The sequence below is a fragment of the Natator depressus genome, chromosome 3 (genome assembly GCF_965152275.1).
Source record: "Natator depressus isolate rNatDep1 chromosome 3, rNatDep2.hap1, whole genome shotgun sequence".
NCBI classification, from domain to species: Eukaryota; Metazoa; Chordata; order Testudines; family Cheloniidae; genus Natator; species Natator depressus.
The window spans coordinates 73,293,149-73,314,728 of NC_134236.1; positions in this window are offsets into that span (position 1 = coordinate 73,293,149).

A 21,580-nucleotide genomic window follows, 5' to 3' on the forward strand; every position below is an offset into this window, starting at 1 on the left:
TTGAAAATATTTCAGGCTGTCATGACCCCCTCAAAAGTGATAGCAAATTACCGTACATACTCATAGGAGCACTAAATGAAGAAAGTAATCAATATCCCTGCAGTCAAAGGCACTGAAGCCTTTCAAAAGTGTAAAGTAGGGTGACCATATTTCAGGTTCCCAAATGGAGGACACTGCTTGGGGGAGGTACAGTAATACCATACCACTCACTCTTACTTCTGCACTGCTGTGGTGGTGGTGCTGCCTTCAGAGCTGGGCACCCAGCCAGCAGCCACCACTCTCCGGCTGCCCAGCTCTGAAGGCCCTCATCAGCAGCAGCTCAGAAATACTCATAGTAATACCATACCATCTCTCACCCCCCCTACAATAGTCTCGGGACCCCTTTTTGGATCAGGATCCCCAATCTGAGAAACACTGATACAGAATATATAGAATATTTATAATATATTCAGATGTGAAATCCCATAGCAGAAAAACGATAAAATGTTTCAAAATGAGTCTGACCTATTACCCTTATGAACCACTTACTTTCATTTTATAATTTCTCTGATATGTTTTCTGACACAGCAACAATCCAGTATCATTGTCTCTCTCTCTCTATCCCTCCCCTGTCCCCACCCATCACTTATAGAGCCATGGAAATTCAGCATCACATCTAGAATCACCACATTTAGAACTGCAGGAATATGACATTAGCAGTTAAAATATATAGGAGAATTAAAAAAACCAAAACCCCAGTGTGTGAGGTGAAGTGTGTTGGCCTCCCCCAGTAACAGTGTAACTGAAATTGCACTCCCATCTCCCATAGGTAGTGGGATGTGAAGCAATCGCGATAAAGAGCAGAAATGTACTTCACTCCCACAAAGTCAGCATAAAGACCATCAAAGAGGACTCGAGAGAAAATCAATCCCTTTTTTGAGAGGCAGGGAGGGGTGCAAGAGCTATAAATCTTCACTCTTTTTTTTTTTTTTATGGTCAGGGCTTTGGAGCAGTGTGGAAACCAGCAAGATATTCTCTCCTTTACACACAGAAGACTGTGTTGAAGGGAATGGTGAGAGTCCCTACATAGGAAGAACACTAAGTAGAGGGAGAGGATGGGTCTACTAGGGGAAGACGGCAGTTAATGAGAGAGGGAGGGAGAGAAAGAGAGAGAGATTTGGGATGGGACTGACTAGAGGCATGGGCAGCGGGTGGAGCCCCCCTTTGGGGAAGCTAGCCACTGGCTAGCCCCTTCTGCCTGCGCCCTCCCCACGGCGAGAGCCACAAGCCCCACCCTGCCTGGAGGCCCCCTCCCCCGGCTGCAGGAGCCCCAGGCCAGCCAAAGCCCCGAGCCTGAGCCCTCCCTCCACTCGAGGAGCCCTGGGCTGGCTGAAGCCCTGAGCTTCCCTCACCCAGCCCGGAGGAGCCTGGGGCTGGGCGCAGCCACACCATGCCTCCCCTCCCCAGACCCAACCTGCCCAGGGAAGCATCTGTAAGAGCAAAGGTGGGCACATCCGGCCTGCAGGACCGTCCAGCCAGGCCCCTGAGCTCCTGGGAGGGGAGGCTAGCCCCCAGCCCCTCCCCTGCTGTCCCCCCACAGCCTCAGCACAGGCGGCAGGGCTGCAAGCTCCTGCTACTCTGAGCAGCATGGTAAAAGGGGGGGGGAGCGGGTGTGTGGATAAGGGGCAGAGGGTCCCTGGGGGCAGTCGGGGGGGGGAGCAGGCGGGGTTGGAAAGGGGGTGAGGTCCCGGGGGGGCTGTCAAGGGGCAGGGGTGTGGATAGGAGGCAGGGAAGTCAGGGGACAGGGGAAAGGGAGCAGTTGGATGGGGCGGAGGTTCTGAGGAGGGGTTAAGGGGACGGGGCGGGGGGGGTTGGATAGGCATGGGTGTCCCAGGGGCCCTGTCAGGGGGCAGGGGTGTGGATAGGAGTTGGGGCAGATAGGGGGCAGGGGCCAGGCTGTTTGGGGAGGCACAGCCTTCCCTACCCGGCCCTCCATACACTTTTGCAACCCCGATGTGGCCCTCGGGCCAAAAAGTGTGCCCACCCCTGTGTTAGAGGATGCTTTTGATATGCCCCATGCAGATTCCAGGGTGGCAGAGGAGGCAGTATGTGCCTCCACCACTGCCCCGGAACCTGCACGGGGCATAATAAAGCAAAAACTTCCCCGCCAACCCCCACAACTGGGGGTCTGGCGGCCGCAGCAGCATTGGGGAAGGCAGAGCCTCCCCTGGCCTATTTTATCCGATGCCCATGACTAGAGGACTGGGATGTTGTAGCCAAGTCAGTCCCAGGATATAAGAGAGACAAGGAGGGTGATATAATATATTTTATTTGACCAACTTTTGTTGGTGAGAGAGAGAGAAGCTTCCAAGCTTACATAAAGCTCTTCATCATGTCTGGGAACCTTACTCAGACTGTCACAGCTAATTACAAGGTGGACCAGATTATTTAGAACAAGTAGTTAACACATATTTCAAGGAACCATTCAAGGTGAGGTGACCTGTTAACACCCCTCCAGTCACAGGGAGGAAAGGAAGGTGAGGGGGACATAGATGCTGGAACAAGGGCTGCAGGCAGTGCTGCCGTACCCCCCGGCTTGAAGTCCTTTCCATTATATCCAGGGTTTACAGTTTGGTCAATGGCTCTCAGCACCCCCACTACAAAAATTCTTCCAGCACCCTTGGAGGGGGAAGCAACTGGGGTGGGGGGTTGTTAGTGGCTTACAGATTGTTGTAATAAGCCATAAATCCAGTGTCTCTATTCAGTCCATGATTTTTTAGTGTCCAGAAACATTATGAATTTAGTTTCCTAGGCACACCTTCTGAAAATGTTGTGCAGGTTTCCTTTGAGGATGAGTTCTGATAGGTGAGATATAGATTGATCGCTTTGCGAAAAGTGTTCACCCACAGAAGAAATGGGCTTTTTTTGCCTTTTACCATTTATCATTTCCCTATGTGAGTTCATTCAAAAACATAGTGATTGTCTGGTTTCACCCACGTAGTTGCTATTGGGGCATTGAGTGCACTGGATGAGGTACACCACATGTTGTGATAGGCATGTGTAGGACCCATATATCTTGCAAGGTATGTTGTGTGTGTGTTTGGGGGGTGGTGTGAATCATTGTAGCAGTGGAGATATGTCTGTAGGTTTTGCACCTGTTGTTCTTGTAGGGTCTGGTGCCACTTTAGTTGATGTGTCCACACCAGCATCAACATCCTGGACACCATGATCAACTTCAAGAATAGAACCCCACAAATAACTATATACAAGAAACCTACAGATCACCACACCTACCTTCACAGATCTAGTAACCATCCCAAGCACACCAAGAAATCTGTTATCTACAGCCAGGCCCTCAGATACCACAGTATGTGCTCCAAGAAGAAAGTCCGAGATATACACCTTAACACGCTCAAAACCGTCTTCACCAAACAAGGAAACTCCACCAGAAAAGTAGATTTAATCATGGAACAGACTGCCCAAATACCCTGAGAGAACCTGCTTCAATACAAAACTAAAACCCTCTTTGGGCTGTACACCCCTAGTTGTCACTTACCACCCCACACTGGAACCCAGATGTGGTATCATCAAACAACTACAACCATTCAGGATGGGGTACCCATCAAGTAAGAAATCTTTCTGAATACCCTCTTCTGCCCTTCAAACAACCCCCCACCTCTCCAAGCTCATAATCAGAAGCAAGCTCCCCACAGACCATGAGACACTCCATCTTTCCTCCCTCTGACTGGAGGGTTAACTACTTATGCTAAACAATCTGTTTACCTTGTACAGTAAAAACTGTTTTGTCTGGCATGTTGAAAGACTGGGGGTACTGGTTAGTGAAAAATGCTGGTTAACTGAGGGAGGGAGTTTGGGTACGGGGCTGGGGACACAAGCAGGGGTGCGGAGCACAGACTCAGCGAGGGAGTTTGGGTGGGGGAGGGAGCTTGAGCAGGAGGTGGTGCAGGGTGCTAGATCCGGGGACCACTCACCTTGGGCGGCTCCCCACAAGCGGCGACCTGTCCTGGCTGCTCCTAGGTGGAAGTCCAGTAGGCGGCTCTGCGCACTGCCCCCACCCCACCCTTAGCGCTGGCTCTTCAGCTCCCATTGGCCAATAGGAGCTGTGGGGGCAGCACCTGCGGGCAGAGGCAGCACGCAGAGCTGCCTAGTCGCACCTCTGCCTAGGAGCAACTGGGACAGGTCACTGCTTGCGGGGAGCTGCCCGAGGTGAGTAGCCCCTGGATCTGGCACTCTGCACCCGCTCTGGCACCCCAAGCTCCCCCCCACACGCAAACTCCCTCCCGCGCCCCAACTCCCTGCTTGCCCCATGCCAACCGGACTATAAACCAGCATTTCTATGAAGATCAGAAATGCCAGTTTATAGAGCTTTCCGGTTGGCGAAGTGCCGGATAAAACAGCTTTTACTGTATTTAGCAGTGACACTAAGTTTCCCAGAACCAAGAATTGTTCTGTGAAAACTCAAAAGTTTGTCTTTCTCACCAACAGAAGTTGGTCCAATAACAGATATTATCTCACCCACCTTGTGTCTCAGAGGACTGGGAGGAAGGCAACAGAAAGTGGTGATAAAGAGGACCAGAGTAGTGAGGCGAGATAGCAGTGGGTAGATGGAGAACTGAGAAAGAGCCCAAGCAGGGGAAATCAGAGTGGGGACAGGAAGAATAGTACATATGTATGGGGTGGGGTGGGAGGAGAGAAAAGAGACTAGGAGAAAAGTTGCCATCGGGGGGATAGTACTGATCAGGAGAGACTGAGAGAAGCAGCACTGGGGTGCGTGTGGGAGATGGTGACCAGGGATGTAAAGGAAAGCGGCACCGCGTAAAATAGAAGACAGAAAACAATAGTGAGCCCCTGCAACACACTCAAACATATGACATTAGCAGCCAAACCTCTATCACTGGATAAATCCAGTAGCACAGTACAGCTATGCAAACACAGACAAATGCAACACAAAAGACAATGCACACATTTTGTAGCACAGTATGTATATTATGGTCTTCCACAGTGAACAATGCAAATGGTAAAATCATCAGCACTTTTTACTTAATCCAATTTATACTACACACAAACCCAAACTATAGACAGTCTCTCATTCTCTTAGCTGGGCCCTGACATAGCTTAGACATTTTTTCCTTTCACCTGACCAATGGCTTAGTGGAATTTATTACTCAGTAAATGACAGTGACTCCAGTTCTATGTAAAACTGTATCCTCCAGTAATCCAGTCATTCTACTGATCTTTTTTTAGAATATTCTCTTTTTTAAAAAAAAGAAGGAAAAGTGCATGCTTTGTGGGAAGGTCCCTGATCCTGTAAACATTTCTGTATATGCCAAAGTTAAGGGCATACATAACTGTTTGCAAGATCAGGTCCATACATTACTCCTAGAATTTTTTTTCAGATTGATATGTATAATATTCACAAGGGAAATATGCTTTTCTGCAACTCTTTGATAGTAAAACTACCCCAACACACATTTTTAATCATAAAAAAACCCTGTAATCCATTACACACTAATAAAATATTGATTTTACAAATGCAACAGATTTTAAAAGTATGCAACAGATTTTTTAAAACAATTTTTGCCATGCTGAATTGCTATTAAAATAAAATGTTCTGCTATGCCTCATCATTTTTCAGGAAATAGACAGATATTCAAACAATTATGATTAATGAACAAATCTGTAAAAATCAAAGTCTGTCCATGAACAACTGGAAAACAGAAAAGGGGGAAATTCATTAAGTAGATGGTTTGCAATGAATAGTTCAACCATCTCTGTTCACAAGCATGATAGTCTATTCATAAAGGCCTAAGTAATTTTTTATCATCTTACCAAAGCAAATAATATAATGCTACAAACACGTCTAATACTTCTAATGTTTAGACAATGGTTGTGTTACCTGTTTTGAGTTACTAAACTGTTAAAGAAATCACATATGGTGCAAAACTGACATGAAGAGGGAGAAGAGTGGAAGAAGCAAGTCACCTGCAAACAAACAAACAAAAAACAAAATAAACAGTTCTAGTCCATAACTGTGCTTCAGGGACTGAAGCCAGCTAAGTCACGACCAGTATTGTGAAAAATAGACATACAAATTACACATGGCAGGCACATTTTGATCAGTTTTTATCAAGCGCTATGACACCTTCTTTGGATGAATCAGCTGAAAGCTCAGGAGTATTAAATCCAGCTCCCGTGGGTCAGAATTGTTCCACTCTGGAGAAATTTTCCTTATGTCAGCTAATGATACCATGACAGTTTCTGTAACTAATTATTACATTTTCATTTATACATTAGAACTCCCTCAGTGCTAAAGCAGACTGAAAATTGGTTGACAGTCTCTTTGGGCTCAATCAGGCAATCTTCAGAGCATGTTCATAGTCTCACAGCAGGAGTTCAACTCCCACAGAAGTCAGGAGCAGGCACTAACATTAGGTTTGCTTATAGCAGAGCAGTATCTGTGCTGTAGCTAAGGTTGAGCATTGCTTATTATTGCCTATAACGCTCTAAAATCCACAGGCTTGCTCTTGATGACAAAACCATTCCCAGACAGTCTTTCCCTACCAAGCAGCTTCTCTCTCTCCTTCACAAGTCTTGGGACACCCCTTCTTACCTCAGATATCTTTTGGGGGTCCCAAAACTTGTTTGTCAGGTAAGGGGTGGCAACTGAGCTAGAAGGCAGGAGTCCTGGTTTAAGAACCAATATTTTAAAAGGTGCTCTAAAGTGAAATTGGCGAGTGCATGTTGTATTGTTAAAGAATTTAGCAATAATTAAATAGAGGAAAGATTAAGTGGTCAGGATAATGTTTCTCAGCCTTCAGTTAAGAGTACCTTAAAACTGTAGTTCCTGGTTTTCAGAAGTGTAAAAGTTTGTGCTAACTTAACTCTTCATTTTCTGATTTTCAGAAGTTTTAGTATAGCTGATCTCTACATTCCAGAGGAGCACAAGGCATCCTGGCAACCTTAGCTCTGCATTAATGAAGTTTTGGAGCAGTTAATAGTATTAACCAGTAGCTAATGCTGCAGTGATACTATTTCCATAATCTATACTGAAAGTTCTAGTTGAAATACCAAGAACCCAGATGTCATTTAGTAAATGTTAGAAGACCTACCTTTGTCTGGTTTTATAGTTACGACTGACAATGCCCATGGTTTTGGAAGAAATAATCCCTGTTCTAAATTAGAATTTGATGGAGTTGACTAATTTGGTGTTCAACAGTCATGTTAACAGACCATTCCGAAAGAGAAGAGGAGAAATATGTTATGTGTTTGTGTAGTTTTGCATAGAATAAATAGTCCACTTAAACAGTTGAGTTTAAAATACATGGGATGGCATCCGCTAACAAAAATGGTTTGTTATTGACCTGTAACTGGTAAATTTTATTTATTTAAAAGTCTGGTTTTAAGTTTCAGAAAGATGCAGTTCTGCTAAAGAAATAAATAAGTTATGGTACCAAATTAGTGTTGTGAGTGTCTTTCTTTCCTCTGAAGTAAATGGAAGTTACTTACCAGTAACTGGAGGTTCTTTGAGATGTATTCCATTCTGTATTCCACACATGGGATACTCATACACACTATGTGACTGAGTCTAGAATTTCTTGTAAGCAGTGTTTGTTGGCCCACAGTACATCATTGCTCTCTTCATGCTCCCAAAGAAGGGCATAAAAGGCAATGCAGGCTGACACCTCTCCCATTTTCCTTTCTTACCACAGTGTAACCAATATGCAACAGAGGGGGTTGAGGGAGGGTAGTGGAATCCAAATAGGACAACACACCTCAGAGAACCTCCAGATAAAGATAAGTAAACTCCATTTCTTCTTTGAGTAATGTATTCCACACATGGAAGATTAACAAGCAGTAGTCAAAGAGGTGGTGGGTGCGAGGACTTAGAACTGATAGCTTATTGTATTACTGCTCTCCCCACAGCTGTCTTCAGAGCTGACAAATGCACCAGGGCATAATGCCTCATGAAGGTATACAAAAAGCTCCAAGTAGATGCCCTGCATATCTCTGGTATGGGTATGTCTCTCAGAGATGCAAATGAAGTAGCTGGCCAACTGGTGAAATGAGCCTTTACCCCTTCTCCGGGGGCGGGGGGAAGGGGGGGAGTCAAGGGCGGTGCCAGTTAGTTGGTTACAAAGGGTAACCTGAGATCTATTTTGAAAGTCTCTGCACCAATATAAATTGATGTTGTGATTGCTCTGCTATGAAAACAAATAGCTTAGGTCTCTTTCTAACGTCCTTTGTTCTTTGCAGATAAAAGGTCAAAGCCCTCTGGATGTCCAGAGAATGCAATCTTCTCTCCTCTTCCGAGGCATGTGGTTTAGGAAAAAATACAGGTAAGTGGATGACTTGACTCAAATGAAACTCAGAAACTCCCTTTGGTATGAATCTGAGGTGGGGGCATGTCAAGACTTTTTCTTTACAGAAGGTAGCACATGGTGGGCCCACCATAACCTCTACCAGTTCACCAACTCTTCTGGCTGACACTATAGCTATCAGCTATCACCTTCATGGACAGATGGGTCACAGAGCATGTGCCAAGCAGCTCAAAGGGAGTCTTAGTGAGAAACAATTGAACAAAATTGAGGTCCCACTGAGGTGTGAGCTCTACTGCCAGTGGAAAGGGTCTGAGAATCCCCTTCAAAAACCTAGTTGTGACAGGGTGTGTGAAGATTGTATGGTTATCCACTAGAGGATGGAAAGTGCAGATTGCTGCTAAATGCATCCACAAGCAACTGAACACAAGAACCGAAGACTTAAGGGTAAGTCAATACTCTAAGATAGCAGGGATTCCAGCAGAGTCCAGGGACAAATTGCTTTGATGAGCCCAAGTTGAAAAATGCTTTCATTTAGCTGAGTAATAGCTTCCTGTAGAATCTTTTGTACTTTGGTTAACAATAGTTTGCATTCTTTTGGACCATGAGCATTCTATAACTGATGCCCATCCAAATACCAAGCTCTGAGTTGCAGTGGCCCCCAACTGGGGTGTGCTCTTGCCCTGTGTTGCATGAGAAGGTCTGGCAAAGTGGGAATGTCCCTAGGTGGTCTCACTCAGAGCTTCAGTAGCTCCATGAACCAGAACTGTCTCGGCCAATTGCTCATGATGAGGATGACTCAAACTCTGTCTCAGGATATTCTGTAGAACCTGTGGTATCAAAGGAATTGGACTGAAAGCACACCCCTAGCGATCTTTCCATGACATCAGGAGGGCATCTCCCAATGAGTCTTTGCCCAAAGCTGCTATGGACTAGTATTGAAGAAGCTTCCTGTTCGCTTGTGAGGAGAATAGGTCCCAGGCCAGAACTCCACATTAAGCAAAAACACAGTTGAGAACAGAATCATGAATCTCCCATTCATGATTCATGGAAAAGTGTCTGCTCAGGCAATCTGCTAGGGAATTTTGCAATTCTGGTAAGTATGCTGCTGATAGAGTTATGTGATGTTTAAAGAGGGTGACTGGCACTATGCACAAAAAGAGAGATCTTGTGTCCCTCTTGTTGGTTATATAACATACCATTGCCATATTGTTCGACATTATCTGAACATGTTTGGATTAACTGAGTGTGAGGAAGGCATTGCAGGCCTTATGGACCATCCTGAGTTCATTCCAGACTCCCGTGGGGTCCAGTCACACTGTCTTATATGATTGCACATGTGTGCACCCTAACCCAAGAGGGAGGCATCAGTAATGATGGTTGCCTTGGGTCGGTGTGAGGAAAGGGATCCTTACCTGAACCTTCTCTGGTTTTGTCCACAAGACAGGAGAGCTTAATACCTCGTGTGTAATTGTTATCTTGTCATTTATGGTGCCTTTCTCTGGTGAGAACACAGAGAGAAGCCAGGATTCACAGTCAGCATGGATTCACCAAGGGTAGGTCATGCCTGACTAATCTAATCGCCTTCTATGATGAGATTACTGGTTCTGTGCATGAAGGGAAAGCAGTGGATGTATTGTTTCTTGACTTTAGCAAAGCTTTTGACACGGTCTCCCACAGTATTCTTGTCAGCAAGTTAAAGAAGTATGGGCTGGATGAATGCACTATAAGGTGGGTAGAAGGTTGGCTAGATTGTCGGGCTCAACGGGTAGTGATCAATGGCTCCATGTCTAGTTGGCAGCCGGTGTCAAGTGGAGTGCCTCAGGGGTCGGTCCTGGGGCCGGTTTTGTTCAATATCTTCATAAATGATCTGGAGGATGGTGTGGATTGCACTCTCAGCAAATTTGCGGATGATACTAAACTGGGAGGAGTGGTAGATACGCTGGAGGGCAGGGATAGGATACAGAGGGACCTAGACAAATTGGAGGATTGGACCAAAAGAAATCTGATGAGGTTCAATAAGGATAAGTGCAGGGTCCTGCACTTAGGACGGAAGAACCCAATGCACAGCTACAGACTAGGGACCGAATGGCTAGGCAGCAGTTCCGCAGAAAAGGACCTAGGGGTGACAGTGGACGAGAAGCTGGATATGAGTCAGCAGTGTGCCCTTGTTGCCAAGAAGGCCAATGGCATTTTGGGATGTATAAGTAGGGGCATAGCGAGCAGATCGAGGGACGTGATCGTTCCCCTCTATTCGACATTGGTGAGGCCTCATCTGGAGTACTGTGTCCAGTTTTGGGCCCCACACTACAAGAAGGACGTGGATAAATTGGAGAGAGTCCAGCGAAGGGCAACAAAAATGATTAGGGGTCTGGAACACATGACTTATGAGGAGAGGCTGAGGGAACTGGGATTGTTTAGTCTGCAGAAGAGAAGAATGAGGGGGGATTTGATAGCTGCTTTCAACTACCTGAGAGGTGGTTCCAGAGAGGATGGTTCTAGACTATTCTCAGTGGTAGAAGAGGACAGGACAAGGAGTAATGGTCTCAAGTTGCAGTGGGGGAGGTTTAGGTTGGATATTAGGAAAAACTTTTTCACTAGGAGGGTGGTGAAACACTGGAATGCGTTACCTAGGGAGGTGGTAGAATCTCCTTCCTTAGAAGTTTTTAAGGTCAGGCTTGACAAAGCCCTGGCTGGGATGATTTGATTGGGGATTGGTCCTGCTTTGAGCAGGGGGTTGGACTAGATGACATCCTGAGGTCCCTTCCAACCCTGATATTCTATGATTCTATGATTCTATGATTGTAGGCATTGTAGATGTAGCCTGGTGAATGGTGTCACAGGTGTGCATGAAGCCATGTGCCCAAGGAGGGAAAGGCAACATCTGACTGATATCCTGATCTGACAGTGACCTGATTTATGAGTGCTTATGGCCTGAAACCTTTCAAGAGGTAGATATATGCTTTTTCTGGAGTCAAGTCTAACATCACCCTTATGAAGTCTATGCACCTCATGACCCATGGTTGATACAGACACCTAAGGAATGTAAAAGGCTGAGCAGAACACAAAATGCCCTCTGGATCTCCTTGAGAGGAGCCAGTTGTAGAGGTATGGGAAGACTGTAAATCCTTCTCTTCTCAGCCACGTAGCCACCATTGAAAAGACCTTTCTAAACACGCTGGGTGCTATGGCCAGACCAAAAGGGAGGACTCTGAATTGGTAATGGTCTTGGTGAAAAAGGAACCCACGAAACCTTCTGTGGACTGGATGGATAACTATATGAAAATATGCATCTTTCATGTTGAGAGCCATGAATCATACGATCTCTTATAATGAGATAATTATTGATGCCAAGGATACCAGGTGGAATTTTAGTTTTCAGATAAGTTTAACTAATGTAGACTGAGAATTGGCCTCAATCCTCCATTCTTCTTAGGGATAAGGAGACTAGAATCCCTTCCTGTGGCATTGAGGTGGAACCTTTTTTATGGCTTCCCTGAGGAGGCGGGAGTTCACCTCCTGTCATAAAATCTCCTCATAAGAATGATCCCTGAAGACGATCTGGAAAGGGGGTTTATGGGAAGGAGTCATCAGAAACTTGATTAGATAGCCACCATGGATAACCTCTAATACCCATTTGTCTGTAGTTAGGGCCCTCCAGTCTTTGACAAATTGGGTAAGGCAGCCTCCAAACATCTGATTAGGGGAATGAAGAGGCATGAGTAAGGGACATGGATCTCAACAGTCCCATCAAAAGAAAGTCTTCACCTGGGGATTAGAGTACAAAGTGGTGGTGGATATTGCAGAGGCTGGGTTCCTGGGTACACACATTCTCTGTCTCCTGCATGGTGGCTCCTGAGGACATTGATGATGAAAGGGCAGAGGAGGTGTTTTTGCCCTTTATCCTTGTCTATGATGCTATCTCTTGGGGGCAGGGGTTTAAATGCCTAAACAAAGCATTGTTTTCAAATCTTTGAGGGAATGGAGAGACTCATCTGTTTTCTTGCGGAATAGTTTTCTAGAATCAAAGGGCAGATCTTGGACTGTACTATGCACCTCTCTAGGAAACCTGAACATTGCAACCACAAGTCTCTCCTCGTGATAATGGCTAGAGCCATTCCCTTTGATGTGGTATCTGATGCACCCACCATGGCTTCGAGTGAAGTTTTGGTGACCAATTTGCCCTCATCCACTTGGAGGAGGGATCTATCCTCCTCAGGGAGCTTGTCCTTAAACTCTAGAAATCTAGAATAATTGGCAAAATCATATTTGGCCAAAAGGACCTGATAATTAGAGAGCATGAACTAGAGGGAAATGGAAGAGAAAACCATTCTTCTCAGAAGGACAAGGCTCTTGTGTCCATTATCAGAGGGAGTTGCCTTTCGGTGTTGTTGCTTGGACTTCTGTAGCCACCTATACCACCAGGGAGGGTGAGAGAACAAAAATTCTGCCCCCTTTACTGGGACAAAGTAGCGCTTCTTGGCCCTCTGAGCACAAGAAGCAGGGATGCATAAAACAGTCCTTGCTGGGTTCATTATGGCCTCATTGATGGGAAGGGCCTGTCTACTGGGACCGAAGGGCTGCAGAATGTCTACTAAACTGTACTGAGGCTCCTGAATTTCCTCCAGCTGGATTTGTAACTCTGCTGCTATCCTGTGCATGAGCCCTGGGCATTGTCTAAAGTCATCTGGCAGAGACAGGGAAGATGGAGTAACTGCCTTGCCTAGTAACAATGATGAGATTACTCCCAGAACCATCAGTACTGTCAGGTCCAGCTCACGTTCCCCTTCCAAAGGGGCCAGGTGCGTATGGCTGGGTGATGGAGTGTAGGATTTGTGCACTGATACTAGGTGTCTGGGGTATGGCTCCCACATGCCTCAATGTTGCCAATAAGATGGATCTACCAATGGAGGGGGATTCCATGGCATAGGGTATGACCTGTCCCTTGGCCACTCATGTCTGATTAGATGACAGAACCCTAAGCTTCTAGGGCTTCTGTCCAGAGCTGCCTCTCCTCATTGCCACAGAGATTCTTGCAGAACTTCCAATTCATCAGAAGAGAAGGTTAGATCCCTGATCACTGGCAGGACTGACGATATTGATGGCTGCACTTCAGGGTTGGCAGGTGAATGGGGTTACCATTCCATCTCCTCGTGATAGACTTCTCCTCCAGTGTAACAATGTTTCAGAATGTGACAGATTTCTGTTACCAATCTGCCTGAGGTGTCAGGTGATCAGGCTGTCACCACAGGATTGTTAAGGGAGGAGATGATGGAACACACCAAGTGTCTCAGTTTTAAAGTTTTATTGATAAAATAATAAAATAACAGCTGAGAGTGATGGGTGCTCCCCACATCACTCAGAGGAAGGAAGAAAGCATTAGTGCCCCAAGTCCTAACCCACTTTCATACTCACACCCGCACTACCAGAGGCTGGCCAGGCCTGGATGTAATGTCAGAAGAAGAGGGGGAGGGGTGGACGGGAGTTCTGTCCTGTTCGCACAGGTCATCCAGGGTTCGCTGCCAACCTCCAGATTGCTCCAGCTCTCAGGAGGGTTTTAAGTCCTGGACTCCTTTGGGGTGTTCCATTCCATGACCTCTGCTCCTGGTGCTCTTTGTGCCAGTCCAAACTAGCTTTCTGTGGTCTTCTCCGCTTTTACAAAATACAACGGCTCCAGGGATGCGAAGCTCTGCTCCCCCACTCATCATCTCGCCAGTGTTTTCCATCTCTGCAGCCCTGGTTCAGTGTACTTTTTCTTTTCTCATGGCTGGCTGTGGCTGGGTGAGATAATTTTTCATCTAGCACCGTGACTTTGGACTGGGACCCATTCTCTGCTCTCTTTCTCCTTCCCCCTTTGGCCTTTTGCAGGCTGCAAAAGAATCTTCCACTCCCCACTCACACCTTTGACCCTTCCCAAATTTCCCTGAGATGCTTGCAACAGCATTAGCAATATACAATGCTGATCTGCCTCCCCCAGGGGACCCCCGGAAGGGGGGGCCCTGGGGTGTGACAGGAATATAGACAGAGCAGATAATAGTGGAGAATGTAGATGGAGAAAAGCAAAGATGTCCTCTGAGGAGATTTATGTCTCAGATTGTCCCGGAGTACAAGGATAGTCTATTGGCAGAGCCAGAACTTCTTTGGTCACTGTGTGGTCAGCTCCCTCCAGGGTTACATTGCTATCGGTACCACCTCGGCTCCTGAAGTAGATGGAAGTAACCAGGAGCTATCTATCCTGTGTTTTTACCACCAGAGCTGGTGTCATAACCATCAAATCCATATCCTTGTACATCTCCTTTTCTTTTTAGAAGATTTAGTCAGGCCTAAGATCTGAACACCTACGCATGCTGGCTCTCCTGATTTTGATGGGGTCGGGGAGGGATCCCTTCTTTTCAGGACAATCTTAGACATAGATGACTTATCCTTATGTCTATGACAGTGCCCCTTACTCTCTTGTGGAGCCTTCTCTTTAGGCTTAACAGACAGAGCATCTGATCTGGAGCATGTGCTCAGATGGGTGCTGCCTGCTTGTTGAGACTGATGTACGAGGGGGACCCTGGCCCAGATTTAATTGGGGCTACGTTGCCTTCTCCATGAGGTGTTTTCTGAGACTGAGTTCCCAACCACTGAGAGTTCTGGGGGGTAAAGAGTGGCAGATGTTGCACTTGGCAAAAATGTGAGCCTCTACCAGGCAATAGAGGCAGTGTTGATGTTTGTCACTCATAGAAAACAAGGAGCAAAGACGGGAAACAAACATTTGGAACCCTGGGCATAATCCCAGACTTATCAGGGGAAAAGTCCCTGGGCAGGGAATACAAATACTATCTATGCTGTACTATACTATAAAAACTACTAAAACCAAACTGTATACAATTCTTACAGAAATGAGTAAAAAGGAGCTGAGAAATCAAACATTTTGACTCAGACCATGCAGCGGTAAGAAGGAACTGGAAAGGTGTTGGCCCACACCACCTTTTATGTTCTCAGTTGGGAGCCTGAGGAGCTGTACAGTGCATGTGTGGGCAAACAGACACAGCTTGCAAGAAATTCCAGACTTAGGTGCATGGTGCACATATATAGCCGATGTGTGGAATACACATAGGAACCCTCACTCTCAGAAGAATCTACTGCACAGTAAAAAAGTAATCTGTTGCTTCCTTTTATCCATTATCCTCCTTTCTACTATTCATTTTGTAGACTGTTTTGCTGCAATGGATCATTAGTTCATTTCTAAGACACTTAATTTGTATACTTTTTTCATAATATGTCTGATACAGGAAATAGTTGTGTTTCCCTTACCCTCACCAGGAAAAGTTAAACTGGCATTATCCTACTTACTCTTATAGCATAAGCTGAAAGAAACATTACAAGATAAACTTAAATGAGGCTTATTCCCAGTCACTGCATTTAATTGCTGTGGAGATGTCTATGCACCTTTCATCTTTTAAGAAATAAATAATGCTTGAAGTTTGGAGTACATCATTGTGTTACATCTAATACAGTCAATGAGAATATTTATCATGTTAATATTCCCTAATGCAAAGCTGTCAATTATTCAGGATCAGACTAGTAGTTGTCAAGTGACACAGGCAATATGTTTTGACGAGCACACAGAATATTAAGTAATTTGCATAGGGGAAAGTTAGACCTTTAGGGGAGTTCAGAGGTATCTTGAAAACTGAAATTCAAATCGATGTTAATTGGTGCAATTTGTTGCATTCAGAAAACAAACAACCCCTCTGCTCTTCAAAAGTATGTCTGTTACCCAGGGATAATAGTCATTCCTCACAGGGAAGATGAGCTACTTACAGAAGAGGACAAACTCTATCGACACAAAGAAATTAAATTATTCGTATCTCGTCCTCCACTGCATTAGCCATTCACTTTCCAAAACACTCATCACCTGAATATGGGAAGGTGAGTATGCACTAGTGCTTATCCTAAGAAACCATGGGATGGAGAACTATTGAGTGAGAGAGGAAATTTGTGAACAGGGGGTGGAAAAGAAATATGAGAGAGCAAGCTTGGAATATGAAGGGAGAGAAAAACCACAGAGGGTAAAACTGATAGGGGACTGAGACCAAAGCTAAAAACAATTTTGCAAGGCTTGGATAGAAAATGGATAGGTAGTAAACATCTGTTGTCAATGGGTAGTTCCATGTTCAGCAGCACCTGAACTTTTCAGATCGGTTCATCTTCTAGCTAACATAGATTATCACACGGTGAAACAAAAGCATCAATCAAGACTGAAAAAATAACTTTTTTTTCCATAAATTGATTGAAATTTAATTGCTGATAAAAGGTTTTGTGACTTTTAATAGTGGTTCCCCATTGCCTCTGAGACAGCCCAATGATAAGCTTATGAACTATTATTCAGGTGTATTAAGGGAATTGACAAAAGATAGACTTTTCACTTGCAACTACAGATTCATCTACAGCACTTAATATATATATATATAAATATATGTTGCCCCCACAGAGATAGGATCGTCACTATTTAATAAAGGTTGAACTGTAATTTATTTTACTTTCTTCGAAAATACCCTAGGCATGATCAAACAATAAAATCGTGCTGCCAAGTAGTAACAGATGACATATACCACCTTGGGATATACAGTACGGAACAGAATTTACAGGAGGACAGCCAGCCAAGTAAATAAATACTAAATAATACATTAAATAGACATTTATTCTCTGCTTAACAGCTATACTCTTTTCAATCAATTGCAAAATGTTCACTCCCGCACAAACTGTGAAGCATTTTTAAGCATGACATTTGTGCATTTGCAGGGCATAACAGTTTGTGAATTTTAATGAAATGACATTTTAAAATATCAAATATAGGTTGTTTTTTTCTCCCACTTTGTGTATCACTTGATGATAAACACAACAAAACAAAGCTAGGCACTGAGGATCATGTTCTTTACTGACTCAACCAAAAGTGACTCCTCCATAAAACTCACGAAGGTCTCTCTCTTACTAAAAATCGCACTATATTTAGTAGAGTTGATTGGTACATGTAGTGGTTTCCCATATACAACACACGAATATATTTATGATTAATGAAAAAAACAACCACCAAGTATCTATGGGAGTGAAAATACAGTGACTCACTCTAACATTCTGCATTGAACTGATCAACAAAATGGCAGGGGACATCTTGATATTTAAAGGTACAGTGCACAGAAAACACAATTTATCTTCATGTAGCACACTAAGTACAAAAATGCTCTTCCCCTGTGGAAGAAGTGCTGTAGGAGTGGAGAGTTGTACCAAAGCTGACTGAATTGTTCAGGTAGGAATTCAAACACACCTGAGCTGGCCTTTAAAATTAAACCCAAACTTTTGTGTGTTTGTCTGACAGACATCTGTTATAAATGGCACAAGTCCCACTCTTCCATCATAACATCCAGAATGACAGCATTCCTTTTTTATTTTATTTTTCTGTAATACTAATAATCTCTGGTAAATGTAGGTAATGTCACAAAGGGTGTCATACACAGTAAACTAGTTGATATTGGAAAGCATAATCCTAACTATACATATAAAATGATGGGGTCTAAATTAGCTGTTACCATTCAAGAAAGAGATCTTGGAGTCATTGTGGATAGCTCTCTGAAAACATCCACTCAATGTGCAGTGGCAGTCAAAAAAGCTAAAAGAATTCTGGGAATAATTAAGAAAGGGATAGATAATAAGACAGAAAATATCATGTTGCCTCTATATAAATCCATGGTACGCCCACATCTTGAATACTATGTGCAGATGTGGTTGCCCCATCTCAAAAAAGATATATGGGAATTGGAAAAGGTTCAGAAAAGGGCAATAAAAATTATTAGGGATATGGAACGGCTTCCATATGAGGAGAAATTAATAAGACTGGGACTTTACAGCTTGGAAAAGAGGCAGCTAAGGGGAGATATGATTGAGGTCTATAAAATCATGACTGGTGTACAGAAAGTAGATAAGGAAGTGTTGTTTACTACTTCTCATAACACAAGAACTAGGGGTCACCAAATGAAATTAATAGACAGCAGGTTTAAAACAAATAAAAGAAAGTATTTCTTCGCACAACAAACAGTCTACCTGTGGAACTCCTTGCCAGAGGATGTTGTGAAGGCCAAGACCATAACAGGGTTCAAAAAAGAACTAGATAAATTCATGGAGAATAGGTCCATCAATGGCTATTAGCCAGGATGGGAAGGAATGGTGTCCCTAGCTTCTGTTTGCCAGAAGCTGGGAATGAGTGACAGGGGATGTCTCACTTGATGATTACCTGTTCTGTTCATCCTCTCTGGGGCACCTGGCACTGGCCACTGTTGGTAGACAGGATCCTGGGCTAGAGGGACCTTTGGTCTGACCCAGCATGGCCATTCTTATGTTCTTATATTGTCCACACTAGACATTTGGGTACCAAAACCTGTAACTTTTGCCCAGCCCCTAAGTAAATCTGTTACCAGACAGTATTGAATGTTTTGACAGCATGTGGTGCTAAACTTAATCAGAGGGGAATGGAAAAGGCTTTCAATTGTATTGCATATGTTTACTCAGAGACTGGGTTTTAGGGTGTAAAGCTACGATGAATAAAATTTTATATATGCTCCATAAACGTTTTGATGGTGTTCAGGACTCATTAATCTCAACTGGCAATGTTGAGGCAATTTCCAATAAAACCTAGTACTTAGATATTGTTAGGCCCTGAGAATCTCTATGCAGTACTCTTTCCAAGGGACTTTTCCACTTTTTTTAAAAATAACTTTTTTTGTTTCTCAATAATAAACTGAGAGAATAATTTGCAGCAAATAATTTAGTAAATTTCAGCTTGTGGGCTTTATATGAATAACCAGAGATTAGAAGTGGGTACAGCTGCTGCAGAAAGCAGTTCAAGTAGGTGCTTCTGCACTGGGGGACAGGGAAGGAAGTATAATGGGGTCCATCTGGGACAAACCTTCTCCCCTAGACCCAAAGCTGTGCAGAGTGCGACCTTATCTGGGGACACTAGGACTTATCTAACATTCTTCTTCACAGCAACCATGTGGCTTTTGAGAAAGAAACTGCAGTGAGGAGTGAGCCAGACACTGAAGCCAGCACAGCAGCTGCAGAAAGCAATTCAAGCAGGGAGCCAATGACACTGATAATGTCAGATTGCTTTTTGCACTTTTCACTCTATATATTCCCCCATCTCCTGTGCGAATTAGCTGTTTGCTCTACCCCCCGCCTCCACTTCCCACTCTCACAGTTTCCAAATCTCCTCCCACCATGTTTTCTTTGTCTTTCTGTTTTACTAATCCCCTTTTAACAAAACCCCACGCAAAGAATTTAAATAAGATGAAGCCAAAAAAGTGGTAGAACTAACATGATGTTTGCCACCACCACACTGTTCACTCTGCTTGTATGCACTATCCCATTTTCCTACCCAACGTCAGTCTTGTCTGTTTATATTGTAATCTCTTTGTAGCAAGGACTGTCTCTTATTTTAAGTATGTGCTTTACCTAGCACAACAAGGCCCTGTTCTCAGTTGGCTCCTAGGCACTACCATAAAAACCATGATAAATAAAAAAAGCGAGTAAATCAGAATTTCCTGGAATGTGTTCATTATTCTAATTTACTGAAGAATTATATTTGGTGGGTTTTCTTCATCTTATCTCTGTAAATTGAGGGCACATGGCTTACTGTGAGCAGGGCCGTCCCTAGGTGGGTGCGGGGCCCGGGGTGGAAGTGATGAATCCGTCACTTCTGGGACCGACCCGTCCATTTCCGGGACTGACCGCTGCAGCCAAACACACCGACCCACAGGGCCCCCCAAAGCACGGGGCCCACAGTGGTTGCCCCAATTCGCCATACGCTAGGGACGGCTCTGACTGTGAGTCTGTGATGGTTGTGATTCAACATTCAAACTGTATTGGTGGCTAAGATTAGTTCACATGGTATTTTTTCTTCTTCCTTGAATGGATGAATGTGATTTCCATAACCAGGAGGAGGGATAGAAGAAGGAAAACATTGAGGACATGATTTAGCAACTGCTTAATGATATTCTTAACTTTAAGTATATGCTTAAATTTCACTGAGGTCAGCTAAAAGTAAACACATACTTAAGTGCTTTGCTTAATCAGGGCCTACATTTCTCATGGAGAAGTAGCTGTTTAGAAAGTTAGGAGAAATGCAGTGTTAAGATGTTTTAGAACATTTTAAATTTTTTCCTTCATGGGCTCCCCATGACTTGCCACTTGCATCTTTCCTAAAGAAGTCATGTTACTGAAATATTTATTATCTAGATGCAGGGTTTATAGATAAAATTTCCTCTGTCACTTTCACATAAAGTAATGTCACATGCTGTCATAATTATGGTCTTCCTGGTTCTTTTAATGGCTCTGTAGCAGGACTCTGGTTAGGGGTTCAGAGCCTCCTGTTCCTATGCTGGGTTATGATGTCTCCTACGACATGTAACTGGGCACTTGTGATAATAAATCTCAGTAGCTTGAAAATTCACAGAAAGTGAAGCCAAAAGCAGCACAAGCACAGCTACAATGAATTCAGTTATAAATTGAGCAAATACTTGGGGAATGTGTGCACATTATTCACCCTGATATAATTATACACCCCCGGAGATCTGAATTTAAAACATATTTCCATTTTTTATTTTTGTCTCTAATGCACGCACACATTTGGTTTCTTATTGTAGGGTTGCTCACTGAGTGCTAGCTTTATGGCTGGTAAACCAGACTGCTGACTTGGCTTCGATTTTATTGGTTGTGAAGATGATACCTCAGATAAAAATTGCATGCACTTTTAAACTGAGATTAAAAAAATGAAGCAGGTCAAATTTTAGTCTTCTGGTCCAGCTGAGGACATCTTGAGTCAAAACCAGAGGTGTGGGCAAAGGGAAATGAGAAAAAATTTGGCTTTGCCTTCCTCTTAGTTTGAAATTAGGACTGCTTAAATATATATCTGTCCGCTAAAGATCTAAAATGCCCATCATGTGAGATGGGGATTGCATCCCCTTTTTCCTACCAACACTCTACAACAATTGTATGGCACTGAAGGATTCCTCTCCTCCATGAAGAATTCTGATGGGATCAGTGCTGATGGATTTCTAGCTGTTTTGCATCATCAGAATGGAGTGAGCCTTGGAATCAGGCTATCTTCAGAAGTACCATTTTTGCAAAGGAGAACAAAAATCTGACTATATGTAAAGTTAAAAATGCAAGCTCTGTCCCTTCTCAGAGACAAAGAAGAAAACTTCAAACATTGCTTCCCTTTCTAC